The sequence below is a fragment of the Typopeltis vanoorti genome, chromosome 23 (genome assembly GCF_054136105.1).
Source record: "Typopeltis vanoorti isolate ZY-2024b chromosome 23, IOZ_Tvanoo_1.0, whole genome shotgun sequence".
NCBI classification, from domain to species: domain Eukaryota; kingdom Metazoa; phylum Arthropoda; class Arachnida; order Uropygi; family Thelyphonidae; genus Typopeltis; species Typopeltis vanoorti.
This window is the reverse complement of record NC_143571.1, coordinates 33,490,319-33,510,101: the sequence shown is the minus strand read 5'-3', so window position 1 is coordinate 33,510,101 and position 19,783 is coordinate 33,490,319.

The window sequence follows — 19,783 nt, the reverse complement described above, 5'->3', positions numbered from 1 at the left end:
GGTCTCAATGACTCTTGTTTTTCATAATCCCATTTTTGAGGCGTCACACTTCGCACCCTATGTCATTTACATTAACAAGCGGCTAGTTATTTTGTAATCCGTACAACATCCCCATGACATTTCCAATTTCGTGGCGTCACTCTGTAACAACTGATCTAAGTAGACTACCACACGAGTTGGCTATTATGTGTACACTTTTCTCACCTCTAGTGCGTGTTACAGCTGGGATTAATATTATACGTGGAAAGGGAAATGGATCTCACGAAAACTGACAGCCATGTCTTCAACGAATGACAGAACCATTTATTTTCTTCTCACTATCTTAGAAGACTGACCTCAAGGTGGCCAGCAACTGTAGTCTCATCATTTGCATGGGCGAATGCTAAGTTCATTGTTAGCCACCCCACTATCCTTTTGTGAAAGTGTTATCTCTAGATAACAATTTCACAGGTTTAATAGATATCGAGGTCGGTTTCCTGCAGAGGGTGCTATAGTCGGTATGGTATTCATCAAGAAAAATGAAAGAACAGATCTGTGATTGAAAAAAAGTTAAAACCAGGTGAACAGGATATGAAGATGGTTTAGGAATATTATTTGGAGACAATTATTTAATTTATTTTTATAATTTAAGTTGAGAATGACATCATTGATTTGTAACTCAGTAAGATGGCAACCAAAAAAGAAATGATCAAGTGGTAGTAGGAGAGAAACATCGAAGTCTTCCTACTCGTAATAATATAATATAAACCACAAATGACAGAATGATTTATTTTCTTCTCACTATCTTAGAAGATTGATGTCCAAGGTGACGACCTGGTTCGCCGAGTGGATGGTATATACTCTATTCTAAAAAAACAGGTCGTGGGTTCGAATCCCACCGTGGGCATGGGGATTTGTGAACGGCTACTCTGGACGAGTTTGTATAGATCCTTGAGTTTATAAGGGTTGTCTTAAAAACAGTGAAGTTAATCACTAGCATTTTCTCTGGATGAAGGTTTTAAAGACATGCTAAGAGGAAAACAAAAAATAGCTCTGAATATAGAAAAGAAACATAAAAGAGGTATCAGTTGATTCCGGAGAGTTTTGTACGAGTCGATAAGCGATTGCAACGATTGTCTACATTTATTATTAGGTTCACAACCTTTCCTGGGCGAAGTTCACGTGAAAAAAAACTGATGAAATGTGAAAGCTACGCCCACTGTTCTATTTTCATGAATATTCATGAATCGAACTTGAATTCAGTTTTACATGAATCAGCAAAACAGACAGAATATCAAAGAGAATATTTTTGAGCACATCTTTCCGCTTCTCTTGAATCTGACTAGCTTAAACAGGAAAGATTGAACTTAGTAACTGACTGAAAGATCGAAGATGTGCAAAAATGAAGGAATTTATGGGTAAGATCTCCAGCTCTGTTTTCTCATTTCGAAGACATGCATACCTACAAATAAAGCGTTTCCATTTGCCCATGGGCTAATGTTTCCACTAGTGTTATTAGTCCTACGGAATTTCAGCTTATCTTCTCATCTTCAATGGCGACCACTATAGCGGAAACAAACAAGGTCTCTTACGTCGTAACCTGTAATTTTCACACCTTTTTCTTTTCAGAGACATTTGGATGAGTGGTTTGCTTTTCGCCAAACCTGTAGTCATTCTGACAGCGGCAACGTTCCAATCGGGGGAAGAGGGGATTCACTTTAAATGATAGAGATAAAAATTAAGTGCAAAGCTTCAGACTGATAAAACGATAATAGTATGAATTTTACATGCGATGCGTTGGTACACAGAAAAAGTAGATAGTAAGGCAATTTCGGGTGCTGGAGAAAGAAAAATAAATTTTGATTCCGTAAAAGCGAGACTGGAATTGAAATGAGGTAGGATTCCTCCTCAAAGCTCGTGTCGTTATATTAGTAGTGGGACCGATGATACCCACCCAGATGCGAAAGTGGTTCGGTGTGCAAAAGATAAAGTTAGATAACGCAGATAAGGAGTTTGGAGGGGTGGGGGGGGAGAAGAGTTGTTCCACAGGCTGAAATAAACACATCATTTCTATCATGATGCCATAACTTATCAAGTGCCCAGTGTTAAATAATGTAAAATGGAGAAAGAGAATGGATTTCTATTCATTTTCATCAGAAGCAAACATAAAAAAGCCTTCTTTAAATCGTGGAAGATATAGGAAGAGTTCAGAATAGAACCGATGCAAGGGGTTAATAAATATAGCAAAACTATCTTACGAGACATCCGCTTCACTTAATAGAATTTCATAATTCTAGAACAGCGACCATGGTAGACTGCTGCCATTTGCCGATTTTAGTAGGTATGGCTCTTGCGTTTACGCTTCATCGCTCTATGAGTTTTTCCTGTGGTTCTGTCTTATTTTCAAGACGTTCTACTCACAGTTCTTAGTCTTAATGTCATGTTATTATCTTCGGCAAGACAAAAATTAGTTCTGATTTCTAAATTATGAAAAAAAGGAAGAACTAATGAGTTGTGAGACTTTGTAAAATAACCAAGGAATTCTGATGAGTCCACCATTACTGCTGTCATCCCTGTGATCATTAATGCCCTAATGAGCAGCACTGGCATACTGCGCAAAGTTATATACGAGTTATTAACTCGTATAACTTCACGACTGGAGTTATACGAAAGCGAGCTTCCGTATCTCAGTCAGTATAGACGAAGCCCTTTGGTCGGAAATATCTGGGTTCCAGAACGTGAGGAAATTTTATCTGGTCTCTTTCGACTAAAGGTGAGTTAGCTGGTCTCATACGGAGGTGAAGGATTTTTTTTTCACCTGACCCGGAAACTCGGGATTTTCGTCTCTTAGAACAGGTAAACCAGCCCGTGAACACACACACACACACACACACACACGGATTTACAGTCATAAAATACATATTTAATCCCTCACTAGGAGGGCTCAACCAGTCTTAAGGAACGGGGGGGGGACCCGACACGAATGAATAAATAAAAACGACTAAAGAGCAAAGGCTCAAAAAATTGAAAATGGTGTGTGTATGGCCCTATGGCAGGCGTCTTGTGCAACCTGATACACTAAAGCCTATTCGAATAGTACTCTTTCAAGGAGATTCTATTTCATCTAATTTAATTATTTTTAATACTGGCTTGATCATTCAGGCTTAGAGCATGTAATGAGGCCTTCCGTTTACTGCTGTACACAAACCAACTTAGCTTCCAAAACTAAGGGAATTAAAAAAAAACGAATCGACCTTTATTACTAAAGGTGGCTATAAATAACATCCAGACATACAATTTCGGTCATCGGCAAATTCACTTCGGGCAATTTGAGAATGAAGAAGAGACCAAGATTAAAAAAAAAAAAAGAAGTAACCTATCAAAAGCAGTAAATAATAGTCGGAAGACGAGTATTGATCTTTCACTTCTGCGACAACAATAATTACATCCGAAAACAAAGCAAATAAATGAAACAATCTAAGTGGCAAACCTATGACAAAAATAACTGGCAAATCTGAGCCAGGAAGAAGAAGAAGAAGAAGGGATAAAAAAAAATAGAAAAATGTCAGTGAAGTGAAAGCAAGAATTAAGGAGCAACATATACGAAGACAGATGATGAATTAATAACGGCGGGACAAAAGTAAAATATGTAATTGAGAGAGACATGTATTAAAGAAATGCAAATAAGTATATCTTATTATTAGAACACGGTACTGGCCTGTGGTAACAACTTTCTTGCAAAGAAACAGATCTTCAGTATCTCTAGAATTCATAATTATTCAAGACAGTGAAGCTACTAATTAATTAAAAGTACACTTCAACACAAAAATTGTTTTCTCGCTAGATGTCAGCAGTGTAACAATGCAAGTGCAAAATTGGCAATTATTTCATCCGAGGATCTACAATCAAGAATTCGTCAGTGATTAAAGTTGGCGTTTATAATATATAAAATAACTAGAAACCGGTTAGTGTGGCGCAGGAAACGAGACAAATTTGTTATCTTTTTAACAAAAAAAAAATGGATGAAAGGGGGAAAAAAAACACGAAAAACTGCATTGTCTCAGAAATTATTTATTGAGCCCAACCCATAGCATGCCTTGGTCATAATTCTCAGTTTGCGAGTATAGATTTATAGTGAAAGATAAGGAAATAATTTAGAAAGTTCACAAAAACTTTATTAAAATATTCTTTAGAAAAAATTTAATACTTCGGTTGGAAAACACGGATTCATCTTGAATGTTAATTAACTTTTAATGTTGATATTTTGACCATTATTTTTTTATTGGACATAAATGCTTTGCAAAGTCATCCCGATAGGAAAAGAAAATTTTTCTCGTTATTCTGTTTAGCTGTTTTGCCGAAGAATCCGAACTCTGTGCGCAGATAATTAAATAGTACAATATAAAGAAGCAGATTGCAAAACATGGTTTAATACTCCGGATCTAAGCACGACATAGGAATTTAACCGAAATCAATAATAATCTTGTAACAAGGGGAAATGGTGCTACCATTCGTATTCTGCAACTGCTAAAAGCAACGGTTACCAAGGTAAAGCCACCTCGTTGTTAATAACCTGTAATCAAGGACCATTCATTGCCACTGCTATGAGAGCAGTAATTTTTCCACTTGTCATTGAGATAGAGCTGTCACTGGGAAAGCTGCTCCGCTCGTGTGTATGTGTGTGTGTGTGTGCCCTTAATTCGGTATCCCAGAAACATTGTATACGTTGATCTTAAGCATGTTAGCAATAATACAGGAACCAACGAAGCAATCAAGGAAATTATTTCAGCTTTCATTGACTGAAAAGTAAGAATAAGATCACGCTAATTCCAAGATGCGAATATTATCTTGGAACAACGATAAGGACAGGAAATATATAATAATTTTAAAAATTAAGTTTGGTTAAATGCATGAAGTAATGGTTTTCAGTTGGCCGAGGGATAAAATGTAACAATAACATTAAATACGGTGTACTTCGATGGTTTTCGTGAAACTATAAATGGCGGTATGAGACAGTAATTTTTCCGTTGTTTATGTTGTTGTAAGGCAATAATAGCTTAAAGCTAAAGCTGCCTCTCCTGTGCTCCTAATCCAGTAACTCAGACGAAATTGCTTCCCCAGTATCCCAAATTTTAGATGACACCTGTCGGTTGAATTAGGTCTTATCTGAAGGAAAATTTGAGATACTTACGTATTCTGTTTATGGTGTTAGAATTTATGTTCAGGCAACGGTATGTTTTCAGACTGGTGTCTGTTTTTTCGGTGGGGGGGATAGTTTTTCCTGCTAATAATACGTGCTGAGAAAGGGGTTACTTACTGCTCTTTTCTGAAAGGAGAGAGAGAGGGGGGGAGCATTTAAGTTTTGAGGAATAGCAGATGTGTAACGTTTATGCCAAAACTTAGCGTTGGCATATCCTATCCTGTTATATTACGCCCACAAAAATGAAACAGGAATGCTTCCCCTTAGAAAGATTTTCATTGCAAAAGGCATATGACAAGATGCCAAGAGAAAAGCTGTTAATACACTGGAATTACATAGTGTAAATGAGATAATGTACCAAGTAATACACAAGCAGTTTGAACTGAAGGAGGTACAGGAAGATAGTGTAATGTTAAATCATGTGTGAGACAAGGATGTACATTATCCTCTCTGTTATTCATCATCTTTATGGATCTCATTATGAATAAAAGTGGAAGGCGTTAGGTCTGTTATCAAAATCTTTGATATTCAACTCAGATCTATACTTTATGTAAATAAAGTTATACTCCTGAATAAATCCAGTACTAGTCTGCAGATTTCATTAACAAAATGAAATAATTGCTATAAAAATTAGACATAAAAAATCGGCAATAAAAAGAGACAGACAATTAAAATAGGCAAGAATATCGTAAACATCCGCAGTATTTGTTCTACTGAGTCTCCTGCTAGAATCAATACATATTGTCTTGAATTTGAGGATGGAAAAACAGCGCTTTCCTAGGGCGACATACCAGAGTGTGCTGAAAAGGTGTGATAATCACCACGAAGGAATTGAGGTAGAATCATGTCTTCTTATATATTCTAAAAGAAAAAGAACTTTGATGAATATATAATATTCATTAAAGCTTGATTTTCTTCCTTAGTCTTAAGAAAAGGCTGGTTATATTCCACTAATTCGAGCCCTACCCAAGGACCTATGAGTTGTGGAAATACTTTCTGAATATGAAAGCTGTGCTGAACAAAGCGGCCTTTTGCAGCTGCCCAATTTTTAATCCATCTAACTCGCGTGCTTCTAGATGATTTTTCAATGTTTTAGGGATGGCGCCTAAAGCACCTATTATTACGGGAATAACTTTTGTTTTCTTTTGCCAGATTCGTTCAATTTCGATTTGCAAATCGCGATATTTTGTAATTTTTTCATTTTCTTTGTCGTCAATCCGACTATCTCCTGGTACTGATATTTCGATAAACTTAACACCCTTGTTTTCACTTTTTTCAACCACGGTGATATCGGGTGTATTACATTCCAAGCTTTTGTCAGTCTGGATTTTGAAATCCCAGAGTATTTTAGCTTTTTCATTCTCAACCACTTTCTGGTGAACTTTATGCTTCCAATAGTCTTTAGCTACTTCAAACCCATACTTTTTACATAAATGCCAGTGGATTATCTTAGCTACGTTATCATGCCTTTTACGGGACTCAATTTGTGCGATTTTGCTGCATCCACTTATGTGGTCTACCGTTTCTTCCTTTTCTTTGCACAATCTGCATTTACTGTCTTCTTGAATTTTTTGTATTTTTGCCTTCATAACGTTGGTTTTAATGGCCTGTTCCAGTGCTGCAAAAATGACTGATTCTGTTTCTTTCTTTAGTGCTCCATTTCTCAACCAGCTATCAGCCCTGTCCTCTATGCTGTGAAGGTATTTTCCACGCAATGCCTTATTTTTCCATCTTTCAGTTCTCACTTTTACTCGGTTGGTTTTGTATTCCAATTTTGTCTCCATGGGTTTAAATAAACCCTCTTTCCTTACCTCAATTAGAAATTTTTCCGTTGTTTGCTGCAGATAATCATTTAAATTTCGTTTTTCTTCTTCAATAACTTGCTTCACTTATAATAATCCTCTACCTCCTTTTTTGCGTGATAAATATAGCCTATCAATGTCACTGCGAGGATTGAGGGCATGGTGCATTGTCATTAATTTTCGAGTTTTTCGGTCTAAATCTTCCATCTCTAGCTGGTTCCATTCAACAATGCCTGCTGAATATCTCAGAACAGGTATGGCCCAGGTATTAATTGCTTTTATCAAATTTCCAGCATTAAGCATTGACTTAAGGAGTTTTCTTAAGTCAATGCTTATATATTCTGCTCTAGTTCTTTCTTTGATCTTATTGTGCAGAATTTGTGATGCTTCTAAAATTCCCAAATATTTGTAATATATATATATATATAATACTGGACCATAATACTGGACCATAATATATATATATATATATTATGGTCCAGTATTATGTGGCTCTTACCAACGAAAGGCGTTGGTAAACTTAAAGTACATTCGTACCATGGGCGATTAATAATTTTTTCTATTAATTGAATCACTTTTTATTTTTATTTATTTTTACGTAGTCTTTTAAAGATACCAAGCAATTTTAATTTTATAAACTTAGGTTTAATCCTTTTTCTCAAGTAAGCAAACAGACAAGTACGTTAAGTTTGCGCCTGAACTATGTTCAGGTCTGAGGCAACTCGTGGTAAAGGTGGAGTAAGCTCTGATCGTTTTCCCTTGGTATCTCCCTTAATGCAAAGCGCATCCCCTTGCGGAGATGTATGATGCTATGCATTAAAGGAAAGGGCTACTACCTAGACCGGTTTCGACCTTTATTGAATGTTCAAGTACAAGTCAAACTCCAAAAACTCAGCGTTGTTCCCCTCAGTAAGAGGCTGAGGAGAACTCTGAGAACCGAGCAGAGCCGCTCATTTGCTCATATCTCATCTGATGGGTAACAGCAACATCTGTGCCTCGGTTAACTTCATGAGTTACAGCATTGCTATTCATTACTCCCCACACACACACCAGGACATGGGTAACAGCAACAGCCGAGCCTCAGTTAAAACTTCATGGGCTACAGCATTGCCATTCATCACCCAAGCTTCCAACCGGTTTCGACCTTTATTGAGGTCTCGTCAGTGGGAGCTAGACCCAGAGATTCCAAGGTTGAAGTAATGCAGAGCTTATAAATTTTACCTAAACAAGTTGTCACAAGGTGCTTTAACCTTATTAAATAAAAAAGCTCAGGATGAGAGAAAGATGTAGAAAGTTTATTACCTTGGGTATACTATACGTTAAAGATACCAAGCAATTTTATAAACTTGGTTTTAATCCTTTTTCCCAAGTAAGCAAAGTATTTGCGCTTGAAGTATTTTCAGGTCTGAGGCAACTCGTGGCAAAGGTGGAATAAGCTCTGATCACTTTCCCTTTTACTCAAGGTAAAAAACTTTTTACATCTTTCTCTCATCCTGAGATTTTTTATTTAATAAGGTCAAAGCACCTTGTGGCAACTTGTTTAGGTAAAATTTATAAGCTCTGCATCTGGCTCCCAGTGACGAGACCTCAATAAAGGTCGAAACCGGTTTGGATATTGGCCCTTTCCTTTAATGCATAGCATCATAACATATCCGCAAGGGGATATGCTTTGCATTAGGGGAGATACTAAGGGAAAATGATCAGAGCTTACTCCACCTTTACCACGAGTTGCCTCAGACCTGAACATAGTTCAGGCGCAAACTTGACTTACTTGTCTGTTTGCTTACTAATGGGGCCAGTCTATTATACTTGTAAATACGTATGTTTTTCGAATTTTTGTAGAATGAAAATGCTGAATTTTTCTTTCCGAAAACTCACTGGACTGTCTTCACCTTATACACAACTGAACTTAGCTCTTTCCAGCCAAGGGCATTGACAATACTCATTGAGTCATGGAGAAGTACAATGTCAGTAAGAGAGTTATTGAGAATATTTGTGATTGATCAATTCTCACCTGAATAAGATAAAGAAGATCACATCTCGCCCGAATAACCATGAAGAGAACTAGGATAGATTTATCACCCCCCCCACACACACACAGCACATTACTGCGGTATGTGTGAGGGGGCGTAAATGGTAAGGAACCAAGGAACTTAGTGATATTATTTCTGAATAGCTAGTATTTATAATCTTTGAGGAACACTTTCTTGGAAAGAAGATCGTTACAGAGAATATAGGCAGATGGAATAAGAGTGGAAAGAGAGGAAGATATAGGTTAGTCATTGGACTACACTTTGAAGTCGGGTAGCTTCGACTGTTTTTGTTATTATAGACTTTGAGGAAAGTGCAGAAAATCATATATTCCATTTTACTGGAACAGCATAACACTAAGACGGAATTTATATAGGTACGGTATGGCGAAAGAAAGAAAGAAGAAAAAAAAAACGATACTGAACTTCGACAGTCCCCTCCAGTACACACGCTATGAGATAATCCGTTCGACTGCATGCACATTCATAGAAGAGCACGTGTAGATCTGTGATATTACATTTATTTAGTTGTAGCAATAGTGTGGACGTTGGAAGAAAAACGTTTATCGTTGAGCATCCTTTTCATTCATCCGGAGTCAGCAGAACAAAAGGCCCAACCCTACAACATGTTTGTGAACAGTTTGTTCGTCGTTTCTGTAAACGTGCCCGATATCATCATTGCCTTAATCGAGAGGTTCCGACGTACCGGCAATGTTATTTGTCGCAATGAAAAGGACATTCGGGGAGACCACGAACTGTTATCACAAATGAGAATCACGGGAGTGTTCTGGAGCAAGTGTTACAGTTTCCGAAACGCAGTCAACGCCGAACGGCGGTAAAGCTTGGGCCGAGTCGGTTACTACAGAGAATCTTTAAGGAGCTGGTTGCCTTTTCGTACATCATTCAGGTGGGTCAGTGCTTAATAGCAATGGATTAAGCTGCACGGCGGGAATACTGTGCACACGTACTGACCAATGTCTATGAAGATCCTTCCTCCATAATGTCTGGTTCTCGAACGAAGCGCATTTCCATCTAAGCGGTCATGTAAACAGACGAACCCACAGGTTTCTTGTTTCCTCGAGACCGAATTTATCCAAGAGAAATCTCTTAACAGACAGAAGGTCACAACATATTGTGCGGTTTCCGGTTATGGCATAATTGGGTCCTACTTCATTGAAGAGGGTGTGTAACCGTGACCTTGAATAGCGAACGCTACATCGAGAGTGTGTTGGTTCCGTTCACCCAGGATTTGCATACGATGTGTCGTGCAAACAACATTCCATTTCGTGCACAGGTATTCCAGCAGGACGGAGGAACTTCTCACACATCACGTGATTCTAGAGCCTATTTATCAGAACACTTCCAAGCGAGGCTCATTTCGAGGTCACAGAATTCCCATACCCTTCACGTTCCTGATCCCACAGCACTTGATGCTGTCGTTTTTGGGTATGCTGAAGGAATGGGTATTCCACCATGACCCGCCATCAAACCGTGATGAAATAAGGGATAAAATTACATGATATGTCCAGCAGATGTCCCAAGATCGCATGAGCTATGAAACCTGTCTTGAAAGCCCAATTCGAGCACGTAATCTACCGTCGTTAATGCTTTATTCGACCAAGATTCCATTGATAGCTGTGAATGTATATATCAGCAGGTATAAACATGTATTTCTTTGTTAATAAACCTGTTTACTCCATTATAAATTGTTGTAGTTATTCAGTAATATTTTTTTCGCCATTCTGTTCTAGAAAATACAAGACAATACAGACCATATGCAACATAACGGTTGGGTGAGTCTCTGATAGAGGGATCATCGATTATCTGACCCTCTATCTCTTTTAAAGTACCGGGAATTTTTAGAGGTTTCGGATCGATCACCACAAATCTAAGAAAAGTATTCTAATATTGAGCGGATTAGAGATTTGCAAAATTAGTAGTTGAACAGGTAAAAAATAAAATAAAGTGCTGAGTGAAAAGGAGCGCTAAGTTATTTAGAGGCCGAGGAAGCTATGTATATGATGCATTTCTACCAGAAGAGATTAAAGATAAATGTCAGCCAATGAAGAGATGTCTAGTCAGGCTTCTTTGTGTTATCTCCCATGACTCTCATCATACAAAGCTCGCCAAACCTCTCTGAGAACTTTTGGGGGGGGGGAGAAGATAGGACTATGTTTTGGTAGCATAATATGACTTGGTTGTCATTATCCCTTTGAAAAATGATTTGGTATCAGCGTTTAAAGCACGGTTTGTAGAAGTGCTTAAAGCTTGAGATGTTTCTTCACTGCAACGTTTGCACAAGAGTATGAAGAATGAAGTGTACTCCATTACAGCAAACTGTGGATAACGTTTGAGTCAGTGAGAGAAGATCATTTATGGATAGAAGAAAGAGATGGTAATAGAACAGATCCCTGGAACTTTCTAAATTGGCAGAAGAATCTGAATAGAGGAAGTTGCCTGCCTTGACATGAACTGAAACAACAAGAGAGAAAAATAGCTACCCTGTTACAAAGCGTGTAATGTAAGTCATGAATGGCAGGTTTGCTGAGCAGCAAATGCCAAGTACATAGCACAGATTTCTCCAAATTGTTCCATGGCACGTATCAAGCAGTGGCGGGAATGAAAACGTGCTTCAGCCTTCGTATGTTGATTGTATGCGTTCTTCTGGGTTCTTCTTGCTTCTGTTGTTCATGAAAAATCTGTCCAGAAAGAAAACCTTTGCACCTTCATATGAGACTAGTAACTCACCTTCAAATGATAACCCATATAATGTTTTTTCATGTCCTACATGAGATTCGAACTAGTTCTTTATTGCAAAAAAGTCATTGTCGATACCGACTGAGATAGTAGAAAATCTTCAGAGGTAGGTGGTGTAACCATGTAGATCTGGAGGAATCCTCACTGGTGATTATTAATTAACTGCCCGATTACGAGGTAGTAAAGAAGTTGAATGTTAATTAAATTTTCTACTTCAAAGAAGACTGGAATGAGAGGAATGGGTCAACTGTGTGATGGTGCATACCTTTAATTCTGAAACTAAATTACAAAGTAATTTCCGATATCGTCTATAGGCTGCTTCTGGACTTTCCAGTTAGGTTAGGAGACCTGGTTGGTCAGCCCATATCAGGGATACCTTATCTTCCCTCTAATATCCGTGAAAGGAACACTTATTGTAGAGATAGTTTGGGAAGGCATATCGTTGGGTAGATGCACCGAACTGTATGTATTTCTTAGAGGGACCTATGTTCATCCATATGCGGGTCCGATAGGGGAGACATTTGTCTTACAAGATAATAATGTTTGCCCTTGTCGAGGGAACTCGTAGACCTTAAAGAAGAGGCTCTCGTGCGTTTAGACTGGTCAGCCAGACAGGTCTCCTGAACATTATTATCTTGTAGGACATACGCAGCAAACCAAGTATTCCATCTCTTTACCATTTCGTCGGCAAATTTATTTCGGTTCCTAACTTTTTTTAGACTTGTGCACCCCTATCGGACCCGCCCCAAATTATCACACTATCTCTACAATCTGAATCCGCTCCGTAAACCTTGAGGGACTTAGGAGAGAGAGAGCTTTGCAGAAGCAATGGTTGTTTTTATTACGTGAGCTGGTTTTTGACCATTGTCTTCATACACCTTCATAAAACTGAACTATTTATTTGCACTTTTTGAGCGTTTCTTTCACGTCTCATCGCGTGCTGTTTTCCATCCAAAGGCATGAATATTCAGCATAGAGAGTTATCGTGATTTTTCTCTGTTCATTGATTTATGAAAACCAGTGTAGGTTGGAATATTTAAATAATTATAATATCCAATAATTACAAATGTAAGAATATCATCAATGAAAATAGGAAAGGAAATCAGAGAGTGTTGTTTGTTCTTCCAATAAATTAACTGTACAGCCTGTACGCCAAGTATTACAAGAGCGATAAACATCGATATAAATGACACCGTAGTCGTGTAGAGTTGAGTAAGTTTACTCGGACAAAAATGCGTGCATGACTCCCAGCTGAGATCATAATGATTTTAGTTGGTCCTCATCACTTTTCAGGGAAAAAAAGCTTAATCATTATTATTACGTGAAATCTCCATGGAGTCCATCGCGAGAGGGCACTTAACACCACACAGCAGCTGTTTACACTATTTAATCCATCATCAACACATACACACGGCACAATCCACTATCACACTACGCCTATCACTCACCAATATATTTTGTTTCTTAAACGCGTGTGTTTTCTGGACGATTTGTCTGTATGCAGGATGAAAAATTCGAGTTTCTCGAAGGAAAAACACCATCAAAGATTCCTCTAGTAATGATGGGAATCGAAATCAGGTCTTTTCTAGTCGACTGGAAAGTTGAGCTGGAAGATCAAACGTATGGAAATGTCTTTTATTGGAATAGTTAAAAAAGGTAGTTATAATATCTTCCGGATGCTACTCTTCTTGAAAGAAAAAGGTTTAGTCAAGTAGTGACTCTTGAAAGAAGAAGAGGATTAGTTTCTTTCGTTGAAGGAGAACAAAGTCTATGTGAATTTATATTACGATATTCTCTTTAATACATCACTAGCCATCTATCATTTTCCCATCCATCCATCCTTATACTAGTTGAGTCCCGTCCCATAAGGGATTTTAGGCAATTTAATGCAACCGACTTACCATTCCTTGGGTGCATCCCTCTAAGGACATGTTACGTCTGTAGATCTGCGTGTTCACGGGATAGGTTTTCCTGCGTTCAGGGATGAAAAACCCCGAATTTCTGGGGGGGGGGATTTTCTTCCAGAAATTCGGGTTCACTGAAAAAGCCTGATAACATTTCTCCGCATCATTTTGCAGTATATTTAAATAATATCGTTTCAAGATACTGAACAAAAATTTATGTAAAAAATATTAAATGATATATTTATCAGTATTTTGCTCAGGTACTGGAATTTTATCACCGATCCACACCCTCATTTCAGAGACAGTTGATCTTCGGTTTAATTCCGACTGAGCATTTTTCTAAACAGAAAAGACAATTACTGGTTATGTTCTGTAACCAGTAATCGTCTTTGCTTTAATAGTATACCCATTTTTTCTGTATGATTATTTTCTGTAAGCTGCAACATCGTAAATGTATGCAGACGACATCAACTTGATAATGCAACAAATGACGAACGATACTCACACATTGCAATTCAGAGATTATTATTTTCCCCTTAAAGATGACTTCTCTGTATAAGAACCATAATCGATTGTAGGGTCAAACATTTTATAGAATCTTATGGATTTTTTTAAATAAAAACAGCTAAATTATTGTCATGTAAATTCCTCCATTGAAGCCGGAAAAAGGGCAATTAGCAGCATATCAATAGACCAATTCCCGCACTGCTTTTTTTTTTAAACATTTGTTTAAAAAACGAGCGTGGGAACTGATCGCCAGTAGCATATTTTGACGAAGTTCACAGACTTGTTATAAAGCGTGTATACTCCTTACTCATGGCTGCCATGTATTCAATTAAGAATTCCATTTAAGGTAATGAGCGCTGCGCGTGCATCCCTTTGTCTCGTATCTAAACACCAAATTTTAATTTCCACGCTCCTCGCCCTCCTTCACGCATCTTTCCAAACTTGAAAGGGCGCAACGATCTCCTTAATTAACGCATTTGCTCGCGTTTCTTCCCTAACCCCCCCCCCCCACTCATTCCATTTCCTGCAAGACCAAATCCAAAAAAAGAAAGAAAAGAAGAAGAAAAAAATCTTGATTATACGGATGACCAGGAAGCTTAAAGCCTTCCTTGCGAAAAACCCCCCAAACAGAACGTTAGCAGCTGGAAGGTTAACCATCCTCGTGCACCTGCCACGTGACCGTATTGTGAGACGTGCAAGTGGCCACCTGTCACTGAGGAACAAGGAAGGCGTCGCTGAAGTGTGCAAGCTGCCTTTGGAACGCGCGGCCGACGACATGGTAGGGTCACATGTTACGGTGACCCTACAATTTATACGCCGAAGTCCGGCAACACATGTCCGCTTCTCGCTGTCAGCGTCGACATGTTGGCGGCCAATTCTGCTAATGCCAATGAACAACTTCTTGAATGATTCCTGAATGGCAGTTAGAAGGAAGGCGCAAGCATTTAGGCTATCACAACACACCCAGTGTTCGGAGTGAAACGATGGGAGAGTTTCCATTGATTTTGTTCCTGTCTTCGGAGGTACCGTTTTTGATAGAAGGGGGAAAATAGACAACTTTGGCGGTTTCCCGCAGCTCTACCTCCCGTCCGAACGTCATGGGAATGATTAGATTAGCATAACCTAGAAGAGTCTCTTATGACAAACTGCATATTTCATTCAACAAATTCATGTGTGTGTGTGTGTGTGTGTGTGTGTGGAATGGAACTGCACATGATAACAGTACTGGACGTGTGAACAGCGCAACAACCACCAGTCTGTGGGTTCGAATCCTACCATAAGCAGATTGTAAATGTCTTTTTAGGTAATAGATGAACTTCACCACTGGTGCCACACCACCACCGCCACCACTACCCCCCCTGGAGTGACTTAAAGAACTTCCTAGTTGGATTTGGGTTTCTGGAATGTCCAATCCTTTGCCTACACACAATACTATAGGCTTATAGCTTTTCGCTGGTGGGCTAAAATTAAAAAACAGTCTTCCAAATTTATCTGATTTTAATATTTGGTTGGTCAGCAGTCTTACTTTCCTAAATTCCTCCGATTTTGTAACGGACGTTACATAATTTTTTTCGAAATTTTTTTATGATTTTTCATATTGCCATTTTGCTTATTGTAAATCTCTATCTGTTCCTTCATTTTCTTCCAAAAATCAGTGTAATCACTTCGTACTTTTATGCAGAAAAAGTCAAAAAATAGAAACTTCCTCCCTTGAAGTTCAATTTATAAAATCTGCTTCAGGCGGGTTTAATCTAAGCCAAGCAGATGCCAACCGTGCACTCATTACCAAATAGTCAGGTGTTGTGTGTTCACTGCCAGAAGGATAAACCAAGAGGATGTGTCCCTCTCCTGCAAGTTTTATTTGCACCGTTAAAGTAGGAGAAGAATGCAGCAGGTGACTCATCTTTCCTTCCAAATCATTGGCAAAAGAAATAAATAGATGCGATAAGAAAAAGATACAATAGAGACAAAAAAAAAGTAAGAGAAAATGCGGAATTAATTGTGTTAAATAAATATTTTTTATCGTCTAAGATCAACGAGAAACTATTGGAGGTTGATGAACTCCAGATTAGAAATGAGAAGATAATGAAATATTCACCTTTATGTTCATTTCTATCTAACGTAACAATGAAAGCGTGACGAAGTCAGCGCGTGAACACTTACTTACATGTGAGTGGTAAGCTGGTGGACTACTGTCAACTAATGCTGAGTAGCAATAAAAAATTATTTAATTATCATAGCAATGGAGAAAGACTGTTTTAATTGCATTAATATCCATATATCTTGTAGAATTATTATCCTTCTTGATTTAAAAAAGCATTTTAATTAATGTCATATCTACAGGAATGTAGATCTGATTAAAATATTAACAATAGATTTACCGATTTGACTAACGGGCCATAGTGAGGGCAGGCATGTGTACGTTTGGCCTGCTATGCTCGTGCCAAACAGATCGAAACGCATCACGATTCTGCAATAGGAGGCGTGAAAAATATTTTCTTATTATATTTTGTATAACTCTGGTTTCTTTTGTGTATTTTGTGAATTGAACTTTATAAAGAAAAAGCTTAAAAACAGGGCGGTACAAGAGTAGAAGCACGAGCATCATTTCCCCCTCCCTCCATACACACACCTTTTTCTTTTCTTATTTTATTTACTTTTAAGTTATCAGTCTGATAATACCCAAGTACTTTCAACTTATATATACAAAAAGAAAAGCAGTAGTCATGCGAACGAACACGTCTAATTGTACCCGACGTGTGTGAGACCTCACAGATGCAGATGGGATTCTTAGAGCGTCGAAAAAGAACAAGGAAATAAGCATTTATAGTCACGACCGTAACCGAAATACCACAAGAAGCTATAATCTTCACACCTTGCCGTCCCTCACTACAAAAACACTATTTGTTAACGCTAGTCCTTGATAGCCCTGGGACTTTTATCACCCACCTTGTTCATCAACAAAAAAAAAAGTGCCAATGATAATAACGCATTGCTCTTTGGGTTAAATTCTTCCTGTTATTATAGATATGTTACCCAATGTGGTTAGGGATAAATCCTCTGAGATCTGGGGAATTGGAGAAGAATGAGATTATCGAATTACATCTAACACGTTTGGGAGGCCAGTAGGTGGAGAAACGTTGCAGGAGATTAAAATCTGTAACACTTCTGACGAGGCGTAAAATATAACTGGAATATGAAAATACAATGGAGAGAGACTACAGAGATATCGCGCTCTGGTTGAATGATCCAACATGTTCAACGGTTTATGCACTAAATCAGATGATTATTTAAAAGAAGAATTTTTAATGATTTATGTGTACAAGTTTAACGAAAATTATAAAATGATAAATGCGACAGAAATGCTTAAAGACAAACATTAAAAATAGAAAAAAAAATTAGTTGTTTACATTGCAATATCATTCCAACGAGGTTTATATTTAGAAATTCAAAACGCAATCAAAGAATCTCAAGCCAGGTTACAGACATAGTTCTTCCAAACTTTTCTCAGTTTACAAAGTTTTTTATGTAATATAATACATGAGAAAAAATATATTTAGAGAAGATTTGTATTATCGAGTCAGGTATCTATTTTCTTACTTACTATTTCTATGATACCATTAATTTTACAGTGAGAAGCTCACCAAAACCTAAGGATAGGATAAATATTAATTGTATTAACTTTTGGGGTGACACACGTAGGGTTGTTCATTTCCTGAGTATTCGTTGATTTTTCTGGACTAATTTGTGACATGATTTTAGAAAGGACGGAGGGAGCTAAAACAAGTAAAAATTTTTAAGATATTACCCCCCCCACACACACACACAGACAAAAGAGATGATAAAATAACACAACTGCGCTCTGTATGAGAAAATGGTTAAGGGGAAGGAATATATTGACATATTTTTTGAAAGGCTGGAAGTTGTATTCATATTGGGAAAACAGTCAGGATAAGACTACTCCAAAGAAGACAATAGATAGAATGAAGGAAGAAGTTTGGTAAGTTTGGAGTCTAACTGTGTGTGTGTGTGTGTGTGTGTGTGTGTGTGTGTGTGTGTGTGTGTGTGTGTGTGTGTGTGTGTGTGTGTGTGTGTGTGTGTGTGTGTGTGTGTGTGTGCGCGCGCGCGCGCGCGCGCATGGATGTTGACCACTGGCTGCTATAGTCCATATATGATTAGGGAAAAGCAGAGAAATGGCAGCGGCCAGTTCGGTTGAGCAACGTGCATAAATGTACCTTTAAAAAGGTATAATGCAAAAAACACAGAAGAAGGCTGATTTCCTTCTTCTGTGTAGGTCAAAAATTCTTAGAGAGGTTTTAGGTGCAACATCCCAAACGTGAGAATAATATTCTAAGGTCCGTCAAATTATGGGATTGAAGTAGTGTTTTGAATGAAAAAGAATACCAAGTTTTAAGGAGGAGGCTGAGGAGGAATGTTTATGCAGGATAAGCCAGATGTGAAAGTCAACCCAAGAAGGTAAAATGATCTTCACTGCAGATTGTCAAACGTAAGAGTGAGTAAGCATGATCGTTCTTCTAGCTTCTAGGTCAGTGTTTCTCCAAGTGTGGTACGCGTACCCCCGGGGGTACACGAAATGTCGTTAGGGGGTACGTGGCAATTTTCGGTTATGCATAATTAAAGGAGTCATATTTTTTAACAAACAGTGCAATTAGAGACAACCGGACACTAACTAATGAATCACAACCCTTCTCCAACAGAAAATGCTGTATAGGCCAAGCAAAACCATATGTTGCCGGTGGAACATATGGTTTGTTTGACCCCCCCCCGTCGTTAGCGTGTTAAAACTAAGAAATATATAGTGAATGTGTTTCAGATATTATAGAATTCGGTTGAAGAGAATTAGCATTTCAACTCAACTGTTGAAATGCTAATTTGTCTTTGGTTCGCGCGATCTTTTGTTAATACCGCACCAATCATATGCAGTTCTTCACTGCTCTACGTATCTCAAGTCTTGTAAATTACTGGTAATTTTTGCTTGAAATAACGGGAAAGAAGATGACGCTATTTGGGTAGATGACTTTGACGATGCACACAAAGAAACTGTTCTCGATGTCAAAAGTAGTGATAGCGAGTAGGAGCTTCTTGGTAAGTCGCACCATTTTCAGTTTTTTTCTGAAAACTTTAGTTTCCGAAAATTCCGGCACTTATCTCGCAACACGATTTTTTAGCTTTAATTTTGGGAAAAAAGTTAAGAGTTATATTCGAGTAAATACAGTATTTTTTTAGCTTTCAAATTCTTACGTATCGATCATTGGTTAAAGATTGGATTTATAAAACCCCCAAAAGAGAGCAATATAGCAAATACAAGAAAACGTTGATATTGCATCTGGATCAAATGGAATTGATGAGTGTGTCGTCTGACATCTCTAGAGAACCAAAATTTAAAAATAAATCATATTTTTTGTTTACACGAACATATAAATTCAAATAAAATATATATTTAATTTTAATTAATATTTTAAATTAATGTATTAATTTTGATTAATTAATTTATTTTATTTATTTGAAATTAATTAATGAATTTATTTTTTAATTAATTAGGGGGTACTTGGTAATAATGAATAAGAGGGGGTACGCGGATAT